Source organism: Tursiops truncatus, chromosome 1 (genome assembly GCF_011762595.2).
Source record: "Tursiops truncatus isolate mTurTru1 chromosome 1, mTurTru1.mat.Y, whole genome shotgun sequence".
In the NCBI taxonomy this organism is placed as follows: domain Eukaryota; kingdom Metazoa; phylum Chordata; class Mammalia; order Artiodactyla; family Delphinidae; genus Tursiops; species Tursiops truncatus.
In genome coordinates, this window is record NC_047034.1 from 20,520,685 (window position 1) to 20,539,767 (window position 19,083).

Below are 19,083 nucleotides of genomic sequence, written 5' to 3' on the forward strand. Positions count from 1 at the left end.
AAGAATAATTACAGTTAAATGATGCTAATCACGGGCAGGTTTTCTGAAGAGAGAGGGATTTTGAGTCTCTATTTAAGGGAGTGAATATGAATTAATAGTTAAGAGAATAGAGGTGAAATTCATGCCATTCAATGACACTGTGGGGAGGGAGAGGGCAGAGATGTGACATGGGATACCCCTGGGGCTTGAAGAGATTTTGCTGGTAAATACAAGTGAGCCATTGGATGATTCACAGGGGATATTCCAAAGGACCTTAAGAGTAGGGGACACATGGACCAAGAGAAGTTACTGAGAGAGCTTTCTTTGTTGAGAGGTTATGAATAGAGAAACGTGTAGCTGCTGAAACTCAGGTGCTCTCTGTAAGCAGCATAGGGCAAGAGTTTGGAAATCCTCTAGGAGAGGATTTTAAGGACATAAGGCATAGAGAAAATGTTATCGGATGTAAATGGATCCATTTAAGAAGGTTGCCAGGTTTCAGGTGTAATCTGGGCTTCCTTACCTGTAAAATAAATGTAATAATACCCAATGTACAGAGCTGTCATAGGGAGTAAAGGCAATAGTTTATATAATGTGCTTAACATAATGCCTGGCACACAGTACTCATAAGCAATAGGATTTATTTTATTATTATTACATCATGGCAGTTGGCTGAGGGTCTTATAGAAGCTATCACTAGAATAAGATCCATTTTTTCCCACTTCCCTTTCCCTTATTCTTTACGTCACCTCCACAGCTCTTTATCATACTTTTTTTCCCCTCTCAACTATTTTTTATTATCCCCCCAGCAAAGGAGAAAATTATATTAAAGACAGAAATGAGACACTAGGGAACTTTTCAGCATGCTTGTTGCTTCAGGTTTGTTGCTTGTTGCTTCCAGGCAGGTGCATATCTCTGACTCTGTATAGTACTTCTCTAACTCTATGATCCTCAAGCCAGCTCTTTTTTGAATAAACTGTGCACCTTTTGGGGGGCCATATTTCAACTGCAAAATTCCGTTGCATCAAACTGAAAGGATGTACTTTACTACAGCAGTATCTCCAATTAACTTTATTGCTCCTGTCCTCCCCCGCTACACACACTTTGGAGTTTAACTATGAAGATATGGTTGGAAAGGAAAATGGAGAGTACAAGATTTTGAAGTAACTTCTCCCTTTCCTCTTCAGAGGGTTATTCCCTTTAGGTTTAAGGAAAAAAAAATATTTGATGGATGTCAACTCCAAAGATAACTGGTTAAACAAAATGATGTTTTCTATGATAATTGTATCTTAAGATACGAAAACACTTAAGAATGGAGACTCAGTGGTAATCAAGTGACAAATTGTTTTCGGTGTATGGACTCAGGGTTGTTGGTTTTTTTTGGCCACGCTGTGTGGCATGAGGGATCTTAGTTCTCTGACCAAGGATCGAACCCATGTCCCCTGCAGTGGAAGCACAGAGTCTTAACCACTGGACCTCCAGGGAAGTCCCATGGGCTCAGGATCCAATAGTGAGATTACTAGATATGAAGCATAGAGTATCTGTCTCAACTTTGCTGTGACTATTTCTGAACCAGACCTGGAAACCATTTTCACTTGTGTTCAGAAGGCTGGTAGAGTTTGCAATTGACTCAGACTGACTTAGTGTGTTTAGTTATCATTCTAAGGAGCCTTTGCAGTGCTTGAAGATCTGTTAAAGAAGGTTCTTTCTTGAAACCTTAAAGCTGAAAGAGGGCTTCTCTGCACAATTTTGTATGTTAGGGTTTTTTTCCCCCAATTTTATTTATTTAGTTTTGGTTGCATTGGCTCTCCGTTGCTGTGCGCAGGCTTTCTCTAGTTGTGGCGAGCGGGGCTACTCTTCATGGCGGTGCATGGGCTTCTCATTGCGGTGGCTTCTCTTGTTGCGGAACATGGGCTCTAGGCACGCGGGCTTGAGTAGTTGTGACTCGCGGGCTTGAGTAGTTGTGTCTCACGGGCTTGAGTAGTTGTGTCTCACGGGCTTGAGTAGTTGTGGCTTACTGGCTTCAGTAGTTGTGGCTCGTGGGCTCTAGAGCGCAAGTTCAGTAGTTGTGGCACACGGGCTTAGTTGCTCTGCGACATGTGGGATCTTCCTGGATCAGGGCTCGAACCCATGTCCCCTGCATTAGCAGGCTGATTCTTAACCACTGTGCCACCAGGGAAGCCCCTGTATGCTAGGTTTTAAATTTAAATTGAGAAATTTGTGTATGTCTACATTCATAAGCAAAGGAGTTCAGAAAAGCTTGAAAGAGGCCTGTAAGAAGTGAATTTGAATGTTTCTTTCTGGTGATCCTTATTTTTTTCCAAAGATGCAATTAAATAAACATTACTTTTTGAGTGATAATGATTTTTCTATAGTTTGATCAGAAGATAGGACAACTTCATATTTTCAGACCCCAGTGTTTCAAAGTATGTGGTATTCTGTTTCACAGTCCTACAGTTGATAAGTATTGGTAGTCTATAGTAGCATTTGGTCTTCAGTAAGACACGCTGGCAATTACTGTCTTTAAGAAAAAACAAGGGACTTCCCTGGTGGCTCAGTGGTTAAGAATCCGCCTGCCGATGCAGGGGACACGGGTTCGAGCCCTGGTCTGGGAAGATCCCACATGCTGTGGAGCAGCTAAGCCCGTGCATCACAACTACTGAGCCTGCACTCTAGAACCCATGAGCCACAACTACTGAGCCCGCATGCCACAACTACTGAGCCCGCGTGCCACAACTACTGAAGTCTGTGCGCCTAGAGCCCGTGCTCTGCAACAAGAGAAGCCGCAGCAATGAGAAGCCCGTGCACCGCAATGAAGAGTAGCCCCCTCTCACTGCAACTAGAGAAAGCCCATGTACAGCAATAAAGACCCAATGCAGCCAAAATTAATTAATTAATTAATTAATTAATTATAAAAACAAAACAAAACAAAAAAACAAGTAAGTGGTGTGTTGATCATTAGTGTTTGTTCTCTGGTGCTTGGTGCACTCTCCTGCAATCTCTTCCTTTCCCGGCTGTTATTTCCTCCATTGGATAATGATGCTTTCTCATCTCACAAGTGCCCCTTGCATTAAAATCACTCATTTCTCTCTTTTGTCCCTTAATTTCTCCTCCAGATGAAATCCATTTCTCTCATAACTGATAGCTAATCCATAATTATTTGATTAAGTTAATTCAGAGTAAGGGTGGAATGACTGATAGACCTAATCCCAAGGTACATTATGTAAGTTATATGTATTTTAAAGTGAAAAAATATGTAAAACTAAACAAAAAAACCTGTTGACTCAAAGAATTAGCAGGTGGTTTAATATATAGAGATTGCTTGTTTGCCTTGTTACTAAGAGAACATATTTCTTCCTTAGAGGAGTTGAGAAGAGGAGAAAGAATAAGGGGAAGAGACAGGACCTTTTCAATTTGACAAATAGGTATAGCTACTTCTTGACTTTTTTCCTTCTCCAGGTCTTCCCTCCATAATCTCACTATGTATTTTTTGTTTGTTTGTTTAAATACTCTTCTTGTGAAATGTAACTCATTTCTTAGTTGAAGGTTCCTATCTCCCAACCTGCTAAAAGAAATTCTCCTAATTTATATGTTGTTAAATTACATGTTTTTTTATGAAACTTACGATTTTACTTTGTTTTTCAGAATGGTTATAAGTTCTATTGACACAATGGATTTTTTCCATCAAGGAGTAAGAGTCACTACTAAATGTGTCCTGTTGTTGAAAATGTCTCTAATAATACTAGTCTCTATCTCTTGATAATATACTATATGCCAGGCACTGTACTGGGCATTTAATATACATTATATTCAGTTCTCACAACAACCCTTATATAAGGTAAATATTTATATTTCCCTTTTAGAGATGAGGAACCTTCAGAGAGAGTAAATGATTTGTCTAAGTTTATACTACTTATAAATGGTGGAACTAATTTTAAAGCCCATCTGCTTTTGATTATACACTGTTTTCCTCTGCATTTCAAAAGCACCTTAAATATTTTGGTGCCTATACCTACAGTGCTTTTTAGAGAGTGAGCAGCATGTTGAGTCTAGAATTTTTTTGTTTTGTATATGTGCGTACTCCTAAAAGTGTTTTATGATTCATTTATTCCACTTCAAACTTTGATTAATGCAGTCAGTTTATTATTGGTGAATGTTTTTTTTCAAGGATGGTGCTATGTAGCATCTAGCATAAAGTAGTAGATGCCTAATATTGGCCGCATGGATAGAAACAACAACAAAAAAAGAGGTGACAGATAATGTAGGGGGTATTCACATAAAAATTCATTTATTTGGGAATGTGAGGCAGGAATGTTCCTCATATTACAGCATGCTGCAGGGCAGGGTTAGAATGCAAACTTTGATTAAAATCACCCAAAATCTTTTATTTCTTTGCTTTACAACCACAAGTTTTTGCCAGCTGAAAAGAATAATGGAGACTAATGATGAACGCATTTCCATCTGCTGCAAAAAAAACCCCAAAACAACATTTAGACAATTTCATTCTTTTTAAAACTGGATAAAAAGGGTGCTTTGAAATGAAGAGTAAATTAGTGGCTAGCTAGTAAGTAGTTATTAGATTCCTGGGCTAGAAGCCTGTTCAGGTGATACTGACAGTGGTAGCTGCCAGTTAACAGCTCAGTCTCAAATAGTTTCTCCCTGGGGGATAGTATAAGCATTCAGGCATTCTTGGGAGTCTTTCCTTTTCACCCCCAACTGAGAGGTTTTAGTTAAAGGTGTTACTTTCCCTGAACTGCTTAGGTTTTCTTAGGCTGTCAAGGTCAAAAGCAAACCAAACTTTTAGAATTATCTGCAGTAGATCCTTTTACTCATTGGGACATGAGAGAACTAAGGTGGTTTTTTTGTTTTGTTTTGTTTTTTTTGCTGTACGCAGGCCTCTCACTGTTGTGGCCTCTGCCGTCCCGTTGCGGAGCACAGGCTCCGGACGCGCAGGCTCAGCGGCCATGGCTCACGGGCCTAGACGCTCCGTGGCATGTGGGATCTTCCCGGACCGGGGCACGAACCCGTGTCCCCTGCATCGGCAGGCAGACTCTCAACCACTGTGCCACCAGGGAAGCCCCTAAGGTGTTTTTAATAGCTAATATCTCGAATATATTGCCCTCCCTGCCAGCTGCTAAAGCTGGAGGATGGGGGGGAAGATTGAATTGCTGTGTTTACAGAATAGTTGATGGTTTTTGATTCTTTTTGACATTGTTATGGTTTTTCATGGTTGCCCCTCAAGATTGATTTCGGGTGGCCTTGGCCTGCAGTGGCTTGAAGCAGGGTTTCGGTTCCTGGCCAGAGATTGAAGTCAGGCTGCAGCAGTGAGAGCGCTGAATCCTAGCCACTAGACCAGTGACCAGTGACAAGGCCCTGGACCTTCTTCAGCTTTGTAGAAATGAATTCCCACAAAGACAGAAAGAAGTGAAACAAGTAAAGTGTTTATTAGGAGGAAAAAGAGTATGTGTGAATAGGCACACACAGGTGGGCTCAGAGAGAGTCCCACCCTCATGGTAGTTTGAATCACTTATATGGGGCATTTCTTCTAGGTTTCCTCTGGCCAATCATCTTGCTTTGTCTGGTTCTGAGTCCATATTTGGTTTATCTCAGGGTCCTCCCACATGTGTGCACGCATCTCTTAGCCAAGGTGGATTCTAGCGAAGAGGCCTATGGGTAGGTTGACATCACTCCCTTTTTGGCCCAAGGAGCCTTTCTGTGCATGTACAGTCAGGAAGTTCTCCTTGACTTCGAGAATGAGAAATATGTGGTCTCTATCTGTTATCTGGGCAGAGCTCAGCTCTTCTCTTACTCCTGCTGTTTTGGAGTATCTGTCCACAGGGGACAAACTCCAGCTGCCCAGCCTGGGGTCCATTTATCCCCTGCCTCAAGATCACTTCAGCAGCAATATAGTATAGAAGAATTTCATTAGTCCCTTAATACTGTAATCTAATTATTAGTAATTAGATCTCTGGGCTCAAGTGAGTAGATTAGTAGTAACCTATATGCCTTACTAATTTTTAATGATTTAATTTGTGGTTCTTTGGTGTTGGCGTCCAGGTTATTATATTTGTGGAATGTTGTATGATGGGCATTAGGATTATCTACTTTCATCAGGGAGTGAGAACATAATTTCTTTCTTTAACTACTTAAGGTGATTTTGGACACTTCTGCTAGTGTGGTGTTATAAAAAAACTTTAGAAAGAGGATAATAATCATACAAGTAGCTAATAAATACTAAGTATTTACTGTGTGCCAATCATTGTGCTAAGTGCTTTACATCTGTTATCTAATTTAATCCTCATTGCAATCTTATTAAGGGCCATTATTATGCCAACTTCACAGATCCAGAAACCGAGGTATATGGAGGCTAAATAGCTTGCCTAAGTTACACAGTAAGTAGAGCTGGGATTTGAATGGGAGCAACCTGACTTCAGGGCTATAGCCCTTAACTGCTCTGCTATACATCAAACTGATGCTTTCTGCTTTATACATAATATAGCTCTATTATTAAGATTTCCACTCAAAATTCTCCCATGTAGTTTCCTGTTAGAGTCTGTGTGTATAGATTTTCCATTTCTATTCTCATAAAACTTTCATCTTTAGTTTTAGATTCTTGCCAGTTGGTTTCTTGCAAAACTTTTAAAGCTTTTACCATTTTTATTCCAGCTAAGAGGATCGTGTCACCTTGCTGACAATTTAACATATGTGCTTTAAAGTTGAGGGTAGTCAATCCTTCGTTTCGGTAGACATGAGCAGTTAAAGCATTTATACTTTATTTTGGATTATATTATAAGTTTTGGGGCAGATTTGCCACTTGAAGTTTATCTTAGACACATATAGAAATTAATTTTTATTCTGTAAATGTGCAGATGGGGAAATTCTGGAAGCATCCTGTGCAGAAGAGAAAAAAATCCACTCAGAGTTTAAGATAGGTCATGCAGAATTTACAAGGTGGGTGGGGGTATGGATAATCCATATATAGGCTGTTGAATTAAAAGTTTTTTACATTTTTTTGTCCTTAGAGTCAACCTTTATATCACTGTTATTGGGAAATATCTGACTAACTAAGCTTTTACTGAACACTTTAATTCTGGGAGCACAATATCTAAATCCATGAAATAATCTTCATACAACAAGATGTTATTTTATTGTATTTGGGGATTACATGCTCATTCTGAATTTCGACAAATTGTGATTAACTAAACTGAGTTACACATCTTTGAGGTGACATAATTAATAGTCATTTTTTTTTTCCCCTAGCAAGTAGTGGATAGGAAGAGTAGGTAACTATTTAATAAAGCAGCCACTGGGTTTTCTTTATCTTATATGAAGTGTTAACCTTTGTGTTTTGCTATGGAAGGGGCATTTGCTTCAGATCGAACTTAATCTTTCTTCTGGAAACCTAAATATGTTTAAGCATAGTTTGGGAGCAATAATAAGCTGGAGGTACTACACATAATATAATTTTATTTAGAAGCTTTTTAGTCCTGAATAAGGAAGGAATATAATAGAAAGCCAAGGAGGCAAGTATGACTGAATTCTATGTAATAGTTGTGGAACTCATGATTAAATGTCTCATTCAGCCTAAAACAATGACCTGCTTATTAGTGAATGTGCTTCAGTGTCATGAAAAGAAGGGAAAGGAGAAAGGTATTTGTGCATCTTTGTGGCAGGCACTGTGCTACTATTGTGTTTGCACGTTAACTCAAGTCCTAGGTTAAAAACTTTGTGTTATTATCTCTTTTTTTTGAAGATGAGGAAACTGAATTTTAAAAAGCAGATGACTTGTCTGTGGTTAGAACTAATACTTGCAGAGCTGGGACTTGAACCCAGGAATATCTTACTCTAAGGCCTGAATTCATATCCTATGCTTTCTGTCTTCTTTTGGATTTTCTTCTTATTCCATTTTTACCCTTTAACTTTGTTGGAAGTTTTCAGTTTTATTTCTTTTCTTTTAGTGGTTACCCTAAGAAATATTAATATGTATACTTAACAAAGTCTAAATGTAAATAGTATCTTTACCCTCTTCCTGAACAGTAAGATCAACCTCCTTCTGATATAAACTATTTTTATTAGATGTTATAGTTCCAGGACTTGATCTTTTAACCCCAGAAATAACAGAATGACAGTGTTTACATTTACCTATATGCATTTATCATTTCTTTTTTCCTTCTGATCATTTGCGCATTCCTTCATGCGTATCACCTGTAAAATGAATTGGTTTTTAGCCATCCCCCCTCCCTGCCTCCCCCTTCCCCACCCCATGGGGCTTTGTGTGGGAGGGCCTCTGCTCTGGCTCTTTACCTTGCATAGGCCCTTAGTTTTGCCTCCTGTTACTGTATTTCATATGGCTTCCATTCTCACCCCAATCGAGTTCTTACCATCAGGACTATGCAGACGCCCCTAGGGCATGCTGGCTTCAGAACTAACTCACCTCTCTAGATTTGTGCTTTCTTATCATTCCTGCCCTGGGAGCATTCCTTTTACTTTATTTATAGCTAGCTCTGCCATACATTTTAAAAAGAATTTTAAAATATTTAATGTAGCATTTTTAGGTGATCTCCACCCATCGGGTTGCCAGAAATAGAAGTTCATATTGTCATTGTGCTTGATTGGAGTGTTTTGCATTGGCCCTGGGAGGTAGGGAGAGGATTTTTGATTTATTTTAGTCTACTGTGCCCATTCCTAGTAACTGGCAAAATTCTTTCATTGAGAGCATAAGAAATAAACTGTTTGAAGGAGAATGATGGCGTTCAGGACATGTTACCCCCCAAATATGGCACCTTGACCTATTGAATATTTTAAGCTGAAGGAATTTGAGAAATGTCAGGTACAGGTCCTGACCTTCCCCTAAGCAGGTCATAAGACACCTCAATGTATGAGGTGTCCTCCCAGTACACTGAGGAAAAGAGCATCCTTATCTCCTAAGACAGAGTAATGACAGAGGAATCTGAATGAACAGTTCTTGCTAAGTTTCCCCCAGTTTACTACTCTTAGCTCATACACATTTTTGTCCTATCATATTTTCCCATGACTCTACTCTTCATCAAACTTGGTATGAAAAGACTCAGGTTTAACTATTTCTTTGGTCTTTATTTCCTTATGAAGGCTCCTGTGTCACATAAAACTTATATTAAATCAATTTGTATGCTTTTCTTTTGTTAATCTGTCTTTTGTTACAGAGACCCAGCTGAGAATTTAGAAGGGTAGAGGTATTTTTCCTCCCCTACAGTTTCTGGTGACCATGAAGGGATGGCTGGGACACCCCACTCGCTCCAGAAGCTGCATTTGGGATCTTGGGAAAACTGACAAAAGTCAATGAAATATCAGAATTCTTACCAAAGTCAGTTCTTCCAGGTCTCTGTCTATAGTGCTCAGTCAAGAGAGGAAGGTAAAAATTCTTTTGTCCATTCTTTTCCAAATTCAGATTAGCAGGAGAAAAACAGTTGTAAAAATTAGCTCTTTGAAGTTTGACTCTTGTGAATTTGGTTTCTGGTAGCTATTGATTATTAATTCTTTCCCTCCCAGGGACAGCTGTTGTTCTCTTCCTTGTCTCCTGTGTGTCCTTGAGAACTTGACTTGGCTTTCCGCCTGCTGGGGCATTCAGGTTATTAAACCTGTATGTGTGGGTGGTGACCTGTCAGATTGGAGGCACCTAGAATATGGCTGGACAGAAATGTGGGTTGCACCCCATTTGTGGCTAACGTCCCACCCACCACTGCCAGTTCTCGGGTTGGGTAGGGAGTTGTCTAAGTCTTTCTTTCTTTCTGCTATCTTTGGGAGTGGCTCTGGATCTTGGGTGGGGTAGGGAGTTGTCTAAGTCTTTCTTTCTTTCTGCTATCTTTGGGAGTGGCTCTGGATCTTGGGAGGGCTATATCTTCTGTACCCTCTTTGGGAAAGCCTCTTGTATCCATGATTGAGCCATAAAAGGCTCATTGGTTTTAAGTCCTAAAAAGCTTAATAGTTTTGATAGTTTAGGCATACCTTTGGTTTAAAAAAAAAAACAACTTGCAAATATTTACTGTTTGCCTTGTGTTGAAACCTGATGATAAGATATTTGAAAGGATGTATTTTTTCCAAGAGCTCTATGGTCAGAAGTTGGCATAATTGGAAGCTGATATTCAGCACTTTATAGGAGTTTTTGTTTGTTTGTTTGTTTTTTAAAGTCCTCTCTGTTCTTCTTTGGTCCTGCTCCTCCCATGGGAACTTTTCTAAATTGACTAAAACTCCCTTCTGGAACTCTTGCTGACTATATGTTCCAGCAACTCTGTTTCCTTCACTTCTGATTGGCATAATTTTGCTGAGGATAATTTGGAACTTCATTCGCTTCTTTGGGAGACTTAAGATCTCCAACTGGCTCCTCTAGACCTCTTTCTTCCATTGCTTATGCTCCCATTTTCTCCTTTTGCCACCCTTGATCTTCCATTCAATTTCCTTGACTCCTTGGATAGGTCCCTCTTCAAGCCCCTGTCTCTTCCACCCTCTTCATCTCTGCCACACCTTTTCCACTCCAGCACCTCAGTTACGTGAACTTTAGGCTCCTGCTCTCAGGGGACCCAGCGTCCCCACAAAATAGCTATCTGAGGTTGAAGAGGAAGAAGCCTAATTGGATGGAATATTTTATGTACTCAGAAGAGCTTTAGAGACATCCAGCTGCTAGATGTCTCCTCAGTCACTTGCCTAAAATATAGTTCACAGCCTCCATAAGAGTATATATATCAAGGAAAGTGAAAATTTAAAAAGTCTTCTCCACAAATATTGGTAGAAAGCATTAGCCTCATATTGAGTAAGTTACCTCAACTGGTCCCATTTGACAGAAACACGATTCAGATAAAGATATAAATAAAGTGGATAAAATCCAGTGATTTTGTATTACTGTGTTTTACTGACATATGGCTAAAATTTTAGAATGAAAGCTATAAAATCTTTGTTTGCATTTATCTGTATGTATGTGTATGTCTGTGTATGCATGTTATGTATATGTGCTGTTTTTCTATCTCTGGAAGGTATTACCAAATTAATTTATAAAATCCCTTAAAGGAGTTCTGTTCAAATTGGCTTGGAGATAAATGAGCATTTATATAAATCAAGTATTCCTAAAATTCTCAGGAATATAGAAATTAACCCAAACTTTTTTTAAGTTCACATTATCTGGGCTAAACTTTGGTAAATAAAGCTAGTTTTAATATTCTTCATAAAATAAAAACAGGTATGCCTTCAGAGTTGTCATTATTAAATATATGCAGACATGCCATTTTTTTTCTACCTAGGCTTACTAGTCAAACAAGCTTATATTGTCTCTAATAGATATTTAAGATTATGAAACTATAAGTCCAACCTAAGAACAAAATGTGTAATAAAAATAAATTGCTTGATGTATGTCAAGCACAACAGTAAAAAAGAAAAAACAAAAACAAACAAACAAAATAATCAGGTGGGGAGAATCATGTTTAACTTTTTAGATTCTTTGCATTTGTGATATTTTTTATACTTGCCTGATTTGTCAACAAGAAAAATAACCTAAAATGATGGCTAGCTTTGTTTAATGTCTCATGAAATTTTCATGAGTAAGTCAGGCATAATTGTTAAGAATAAGTGAATTAATTTAAGTAGGATAAAAGTTTATAAGCGAACTTTTCAACAATAATTATATTTTGTAATATGTCTACTTAAAGATAATTTCCAAAATCTTTCTGGTAACTTGAAATATACTAAGTTATGTTAGAATGATAGATATTCATTGAATATCTAGATCATTTCCAAATAAGATAAAATACTGAAACATTAATTTGCTGAACAAAACTTATCTTCTTCTGGCTTCCTAAATTTTGTAGAGACCAAAGATATTTGGTTCTGTTAGCAAACATGTTCTGTGCCACACCAAAAAGCTATACTAAGAGGAAGCGTATGCCTCTAGAAATTGTGAAATGGTGTATTTATAAATTTGCGAAGCTACGACAGAATGTTAGTATGTAGTAGGCATTCACAATTGCATGCTTCCTAGTTTTCACTGAAAATTAGGGTTACTAAAGATTAAGGATTCTTACCAATTACGTCAGTGAAACTACTAGGAATAATGAGGACAAAGAAAAAAAACCTCTGTATCCAAAGTATACAAGGAAAATAGGATGTGTTTCTGGTAAGGAAAAGTATACACAGTATGAAGAATGTGTTTTTGTTAAGGGAAAAAGAAAGTAATTTTATCCTAAAATAGAACGACTGGCTGTTCCACAGTGAGAAAGAGGAAAAGTGTGGGACAAAAACAGAGTGTATATAGAAAAAAGGGGGGGATGTAAAAGGTTTGAGGAAAAGGAATTGTATGTGTGGTCAAGCTTCTAAGATTGAATAGATTTATTTATAAGTTAAAGAAAAAAAAGATGAGCCTTAATATCAAAAGTATACTGTGTGTAACTAGAATGACAAAGTTTTCTTGGATTATTGGTTTCTCTTATTAAGAAATTGTAAAAAGGTTTTTCCTTATCTTTCAAGTAATCTGTTTGCAGAACCAAATTTTGTGTCTTATCAGAATGATTTCCTGTACTTCACAGTTGTCTTTACCAGATCTTTGATTACTTAAGATTAAACAAGCTAAGGGTTTGTAAACACCTGTATAATCTTCTATAATCTGCCTTTAAGATTTTTTGTCACTTTGGTTAAGTAGACAATTATTATTTTATAATCATCTGTGATCCTATTTAATCAACTGCTCAAACATTTTGACATTTTTGACAAACTTCCCTAAATCAAATTCTAAATAAAGTCTTTTTTTTACTTAAACTAACTTTGGGGTTTCCCAGAGGGTCCTCAGAAAATCTCAAAAGATTTGTCTCCCACCTTGTAAAAGAGAAATGTTAAACTAATTAGGTTTATTTGATATATTAAACTGCATGGGAAGCGTTATCAAAGTGATGATAAATCGTCTTTAGGTTTTATTTGTATGGGGACATGTTATTAATATACGTATTTCAGAAATGGTATGAAGTTGATAGAATTGTCAATACTTGATGTTCAGCATTATGTTATCAGTCAAAATTCTGGTTGTTGTGTTAAAACATTGTATGTCACTGAAATAAACAAATTTCCTTGTCAATTACATTATAATGACATCTCATCAGATCTTTAACCATGGCCATTTCAAAGTCTTTTGTCATTCACAGACAGGTGTGTTTCACTCCTGATTCTTCCCTGAAAGTGTTTACAGTCAGCTACAAGGGAGACAGCTCCATGATGCCATCACTTGAATAACTTTGAGACCAGGCCAATGGACTGAGTAAGAATTTTCTGAAGTAATGAAGAAGTTCATGGATTCATAAAACTGCTAACTCAAGATCAAACAGAACAAGTATTAATTACATGAGATTGAATGAATTGATGGGAATAATTGTAATTTTTTTAATGACTTTTGTTTGAAACATTGCTGCTTCTTTAATGTTTTGTTTTTCTCTTTTAAGCTATCTATAAGTTACAGAAATTTGGTAAAGTATACCTTTGTGAACAAAGATGAAATGATTACTTTTCTCCCTACCTGATCCTTCCAGAATTCAGAAACTCTTATTGAATATTTTTATTTTCATGGCATTATAGTTATTTGCATAAGTCCAATAAGAATCTGTTTTCCTTGTAATAGGACATAATAAAAACACTGGTTGTATTACCAAGGCTTTAACTGGAATGTTATATTGGAGAATGATATATAAAATTATATGTGACCAGACAGATTTAAGGAACTAAGGTGGTCTTTATGGAGCTAATGCTTATAAACCCTCTTGGAAAAAAACCCAAAACCCCCAAAAAACCTGGCCTGGTACCTGGTTTACAGGGTACTCAGCATTATAGGTAAGTGAGGAAGGTCACTTCCAGGGAGACACAAGTACCTTAAAATATTTTGGGAACTCAAGAAGAGAGACATTCAGCCAAGTCTATATGTATTGAAGGCAAAGTCTGGTGGCAAGTTTCTGGCTTGGGTACCCAGCCTTGAGAGGCTTTTAAAAGTCTAATTTGAGATTCCTTATTTAAAGGTCTGGCCAAGCAAACTTAAAAAAGGTCTATATGGTCAATCACTATTCTTGCTGCACTTATGTAAATATCAGGCCAAATTGAACAAGACGGCTTATTTTGCAAACAAATTAGTCATTTATTATCTTTGCTAGAAATGGGGGTGACTATAGAGAGAAAAATAATGTTTCAGTAGGAAGCTATAGCACACCCTTATGGGTCTGAAGTTCTAGTCCTGTTCATTGTCTTTAAGGTTTTATCTACCTGTTAATGTGACTGGATCCTGAATTCTTCTAGTTTCCTCCAGTATTTGGCTACAACTCTCTAAATTAACATTTCCAGTTTTTCTCCCACCCTTCTGACTTGGAATCACTGAGAACTAAAACTGTCCTTTCCTGAAGCCCGGAAGCTGAGGCTGGCTGACTTGATTTAAACTTCAGAGAAATCACTACAACAGATCATACATGGGCAACCTTCATGCCTGTTGCTGTGTGGGCCACTCAGAAAGTTCATGGAACACCTGATGACCTCACCAGAGACATTTTAAACTGCAAACCAGGAAAATCCATCAGATTGCTACTGCCTGTCCTCACTGTATCACCTAAAGATGCTTTAAGCCCAACATCTAGAAGTCTTAACTGACTGCCTTCTGGACTCAAAAACTGAGTTTATGTTTGTTCTAACCATCAACCTTTGTGGGGTTTTTTTGTTTCCATAGAAATGCCCCTTATTAAATGCTTGATTACTCACACCATATACTCCTACCTATACCACCACCTCCTGAAATGAGACACAACTGTTTGAATGGACTGACCAATTTCCAGGACTGAGGTTGATTCAGCGGGTTATGGGACATTCTGCCAACTCAGTTTCTGGACTATGAAGCTTCTTGGGGAAGTTTCATATGGAGAATGACAGGGTTTAGGACATGCTACTCCAAAATATGACACCTTGGCATGTTGACTAATTTAAGGTGAAGGAATTTGAGAAATGGCAGGTGCAGGACTTTCTGACCCTGAAGCATGCCATAAGACCCTCATGTGAGTGATGCCGTACCTATGCCCAAAGCAAAAGGGTTAGATGGATGGACATTGAGAAGAATTTGAACAAAGTGGCCTTGCTAAGTTTCCCTGTTTACTACTCTTAGCTCATACTCCTCTTTTTTTTTTTAAATTTTATTTTATTTATTTATTTTTGGCTGCATTGGGTCTTCATTGCTGCGCGAGACTTTCTCTAGTTGCAGCGCACGGGCTTCTCATCAGTGGCTTCTCTTGTTGCGGAGCAAGGGCTCTAGGCACGCAGGCTTCAGAAGTTGTGGCTCTCGGGCTCTGGAGCACAGGCTCAGTAGTTGTGGCTCACGGGCTTAACTGCTCCGCGGCATGTGGGATCTTCCCAGACCAGGGCTCGAACCCGTGTCCCCTGCATTGGCAGGCGGATTCTTAACCACCACGCCACCAGGGAAGCCCTCATACTCCTCTTTGTCCTATCATATTTTTCCATGACTCTCTACTCTTCATCAAACCTAGTATAAAAACGCTCAGACTTAACCATTTCTTTGGTCTTTATTTCCTTATGAAGTTTGCTGTGTCACATAAAATTTATATTAAGTAAATTTGTATGCTTTTTTCTTGTTAATCTATCTTTTGTTTTGGCGACCTAGCTGAGAACTTGGAGGGGTTCCTCTCCTACAAGACCAAATGGTTTCCACCAAACCACTTTCCAAAAAACTTTAAAAAAACTCCCTTTACTGGAGGCTTATATTGACTGCCCTCTGGAGGAAGAAAAAAAAAATCTGACAAATCTTTTAATGGGACATTAAGTATTGTTTTCTTTTGCATCTTATTCTGAGGTAAACATGAACTAAGGATTACTTGATACGAGCATGGATTGCCACTTGTAAAGCTCAGGTAGGAGCATATACTCTAAGAAGATTTATAACATTAGTCTGAAATTACACTGAACATGTAAAAACTTTTTTGTATTGGAATTTTGCAGAGTTTGTTCTGTGGACTTCTTCAAGGGCCTCAGTAATCTTCAAAGAGATGATAACCATACTTTATCAGCTCTCTTTATACATTTTAGGCTCAAAAATAGTTTTTCCTTTTTTATAAAATATTTATACAAGAGAAATTTTTCTCATGTGTGTTTTAATTGATCGTCAAGTGAGAAAATCATGCATTGTGAAAAATAGTGCCTGTACTATTTTTTACTTGTTCTCCTTATTTAGCAATAAATATTAGGAGGACATCTAGAAGTAGAAAATAACTTTAGAGCAGTGTTTTCTATATTCTTGTCTTTCATATAAACTTGTGATATGATTATCTATTTAAGATGTATGTGTTTTCCTTTGCTCACTAGATAAACACTGTAAAAATAATATTTTAATTGAAAAGATGCTTAACCCATATTTTTTTAATGGGTTAAGATTAAGTTATTTCTGTAGTGGGCGGTGTTAATTTAGTGTTTTTGGCAGTGACTTTGTTAGTGCTAATAGAAAAGATGAGCATTCAAAGGGAAACAGTTGCTTGCTTTGAGTGGTGATGTTGAGTAATGACTAAGTACATTCATTTGCACAGCCAGTATAAACTCCAGACAGATATTTCCGTGCATTTTCCTCAATGGGAAAAGTGATTTAATCAATGGGTCATGTGATTTGGTGTTTATCACTGACTTGAGTATCTTCAAGTCTTACAGATCACATAACTTGACCATGAAGTGAAGCGGCTGTTTCAAAGGACTCTTTGCAAGTAGATTTCATTTTTTATTTTTTGGGCCATTGCCATGAAAGGAAGATTGTACAATTTGTGTATGCATATTGGAACTTATTTCCCTCCTTCCTTTCCTTTCTTCCTTTCTTCCTCTTTCTTTAAAGCAAGTTTCGATGGAAAGATTTCTATAGTACTTTTTGGTTGGTCTTCCCCTCATGGTCCCTGCCATTAGCAGATTTAGCTTTGTTCCATGGCTATTAGGCCGTTACATTTTTATAAATCTAATAGCGTGTATGGTAATTGGCGGCTGTCTGTTAGAGATGACCGTAAGTCAGCATCTGTGAGACTGCAACCTCTGCATTTTATTTAGATCTGCTCCCTGTCCTTTTGTTTTAGGGTTGATGGAGAAGGAGCCTAATCCCTAAAGAATGGTATCTGAGTTTGTGAAGAACCTGCCAAGGTTGTTGTGGTGACATGTGACTGATGAACCTCTTGGATTTAGATACCTGCAGTGTTTTCAACATATGTTTAGTATTAAAATCGTTCGTGGGTCCTTTCTCTTGCAGGATATGTATACATACTTGTTGTATAGAATCTTTAATACGCTGACCTTTGATTGTACTAAAGTGAAATGCTTCTCTGATGATAATTCCCTTAAAAACTAGGTTATTTCTTTTTTTTTTTTTTTTTTTTTGTCCGAGTTGCTCAGCTTCCGGGATCTTTGTTCCCAGACCAGGGATCGAACCCATTCCCCCCTGCAGTGGAAGCGCAGAATCCTAACCACTGGACTGCCAGGGAATTCCCTAGGTTATTTCAACATTGAGAATTTCAGCATTATTATCTGGTAAAAGCTACTACTCAATTTTAAGTATTACACAGTTTGGCATTTATATATACACATACATATATGGAATTGTGAATTAAAGTTAGGTAAAAAAATGGGAAGATTATATCAGAGGCAGTGGGGTTTTTTTTGATAATAAATGTATCTTAAATTTAACAGATGTATGCTAAATGCCCATATAGACTGTTTGATGCTAGATAGAATTTATAAACAGCCATAACTTCTTCTCCCTTATCCTTAAAGACCCCACAGCTGTACTTGATGAATGTAAGTGTTGTAGTAGTTCAGATGAGAGAGGAATTATCACAGGACAAAGAGATTAGAGAAAACTTTATGGATATAATGACCTGGGCTGAGATTTGAAGATAGGATTTGGAGAGGCATAGGTGTAGAGGAGGAAATACCCAGTAGAGGGAGCTGGGGTGAAGGTGGGACATTGCAGGTGTGTTTAGTGTATGGGACACATGTTTAGGGAATAGGGAAGATAAGATTGGAGCTGGGACATGTAGGACACCGAGTACCATCCTGAGGAAACTCTAAATCTTGTGAAACTGTGAGATGATTGATCATCCATTCATTAACTAACCAACAGAATAGGGTAATGGGTAAGAGCCCAGACCCTGGAAGGCCTAAACTTCCAGGTTTGAGTCCTGATTTACTACTCAATGGCTTAGTAATTTTGCACAGGTGTCTGGACCCGCTCTGACAGGGCTTGGTTGGTTTGTGATGACAAATTTGCTAAATCACTGTGTCATTGATTTTATCAAATTTTCCGATGTTTAAGGTCTTAATAGTTCTTATAAGAAAGAACCTGCATTTTGGGTTACTGATCATAAAATATATAGAAAACTACCTTCTCATCACTAACAAAAATTTTATTATTTTACTTAGCAGTTTTTCAGTTGAGGATTTTTTAAATGAAGGATTGTTTTATATAATTTTGCTTTCTTTTGGATACTGTTGAATTAATTTTAAGTTAAATTTAAAGTGAAAATAAACACAAGATAAATTAGATTAAAATTTTAAGTTTAAATTTAAATAAGTTAAAGATAAAATCGAAAAGCACCCCAGAGGAATCACAGTTAATCCGAACAGTCTTGTACCCATTCAAGGAGTGGAATGGAAACATCGAGGGCTGTGTGTTTGACAACCCTACCCATACCACATGTAGTGGGGAATAATTTTCACAAAGACAAGGTGGATTGATGTCTGTTTGTTTTGTCATTGCTGTTGTTTTCTTAATCATAAAAGTGAGTTTGGAAAGCGTGCTGGACAGCCAGAATCATAGCCTCAACAGCCCAATACAGACTGAAAGTGGAATAGATCCCTGTCTTTGAGAATAAACCTTTAATGAAGTGGTATGGATAGTTGAGATAAGTCACAAGTACAACCTCGCAGCAGCAGATATTAGAGTGGCAAAAGTGTGGGTATTATGTAGGTCCTTCCAGACTATCTCCTTTTTTGTTCAGGGACACTTCATGGGCTCTGATCTTGGGTTCACAGTATTTAACGTTTGGATAGCCCACAACTACTCTCTTGTACCTTGCTTATTATGACCAT

At 37.7% G+C, this 19,083-nt stretch overlaps 1 protein-coding gene across 8 annotated transcripts in view; it reads left to right on the forward strand.

Moving 5' to 3' along the window:
- The window catches only part of DISP1 (dispatched RND transporter family member 1), a 198,935-nt gene that overhangs the window by 13,468 nt on the left and 166,384 nt on the right, over positions 1-19,083 (forward strand). For 5 of the 8 annotated variants that reach the window (XM_033851034.2, XM_033851050.2, XM_033851045.2 and 2 more), the window contains exon 2: positions 13,134-17,523. The exons of 2 other annotated variants lie outside the window; for them this stretch is intronic. The gene's annotated coding sequence lies outside the window, so the exon portion shown is untranslated. The remainder of the gene's footprint in view (positions 1-13,133; positions 17,524-19,083) is intronic. One more of the 8 variants, XM_033851040.2, reaches the window with a different exon arrangement.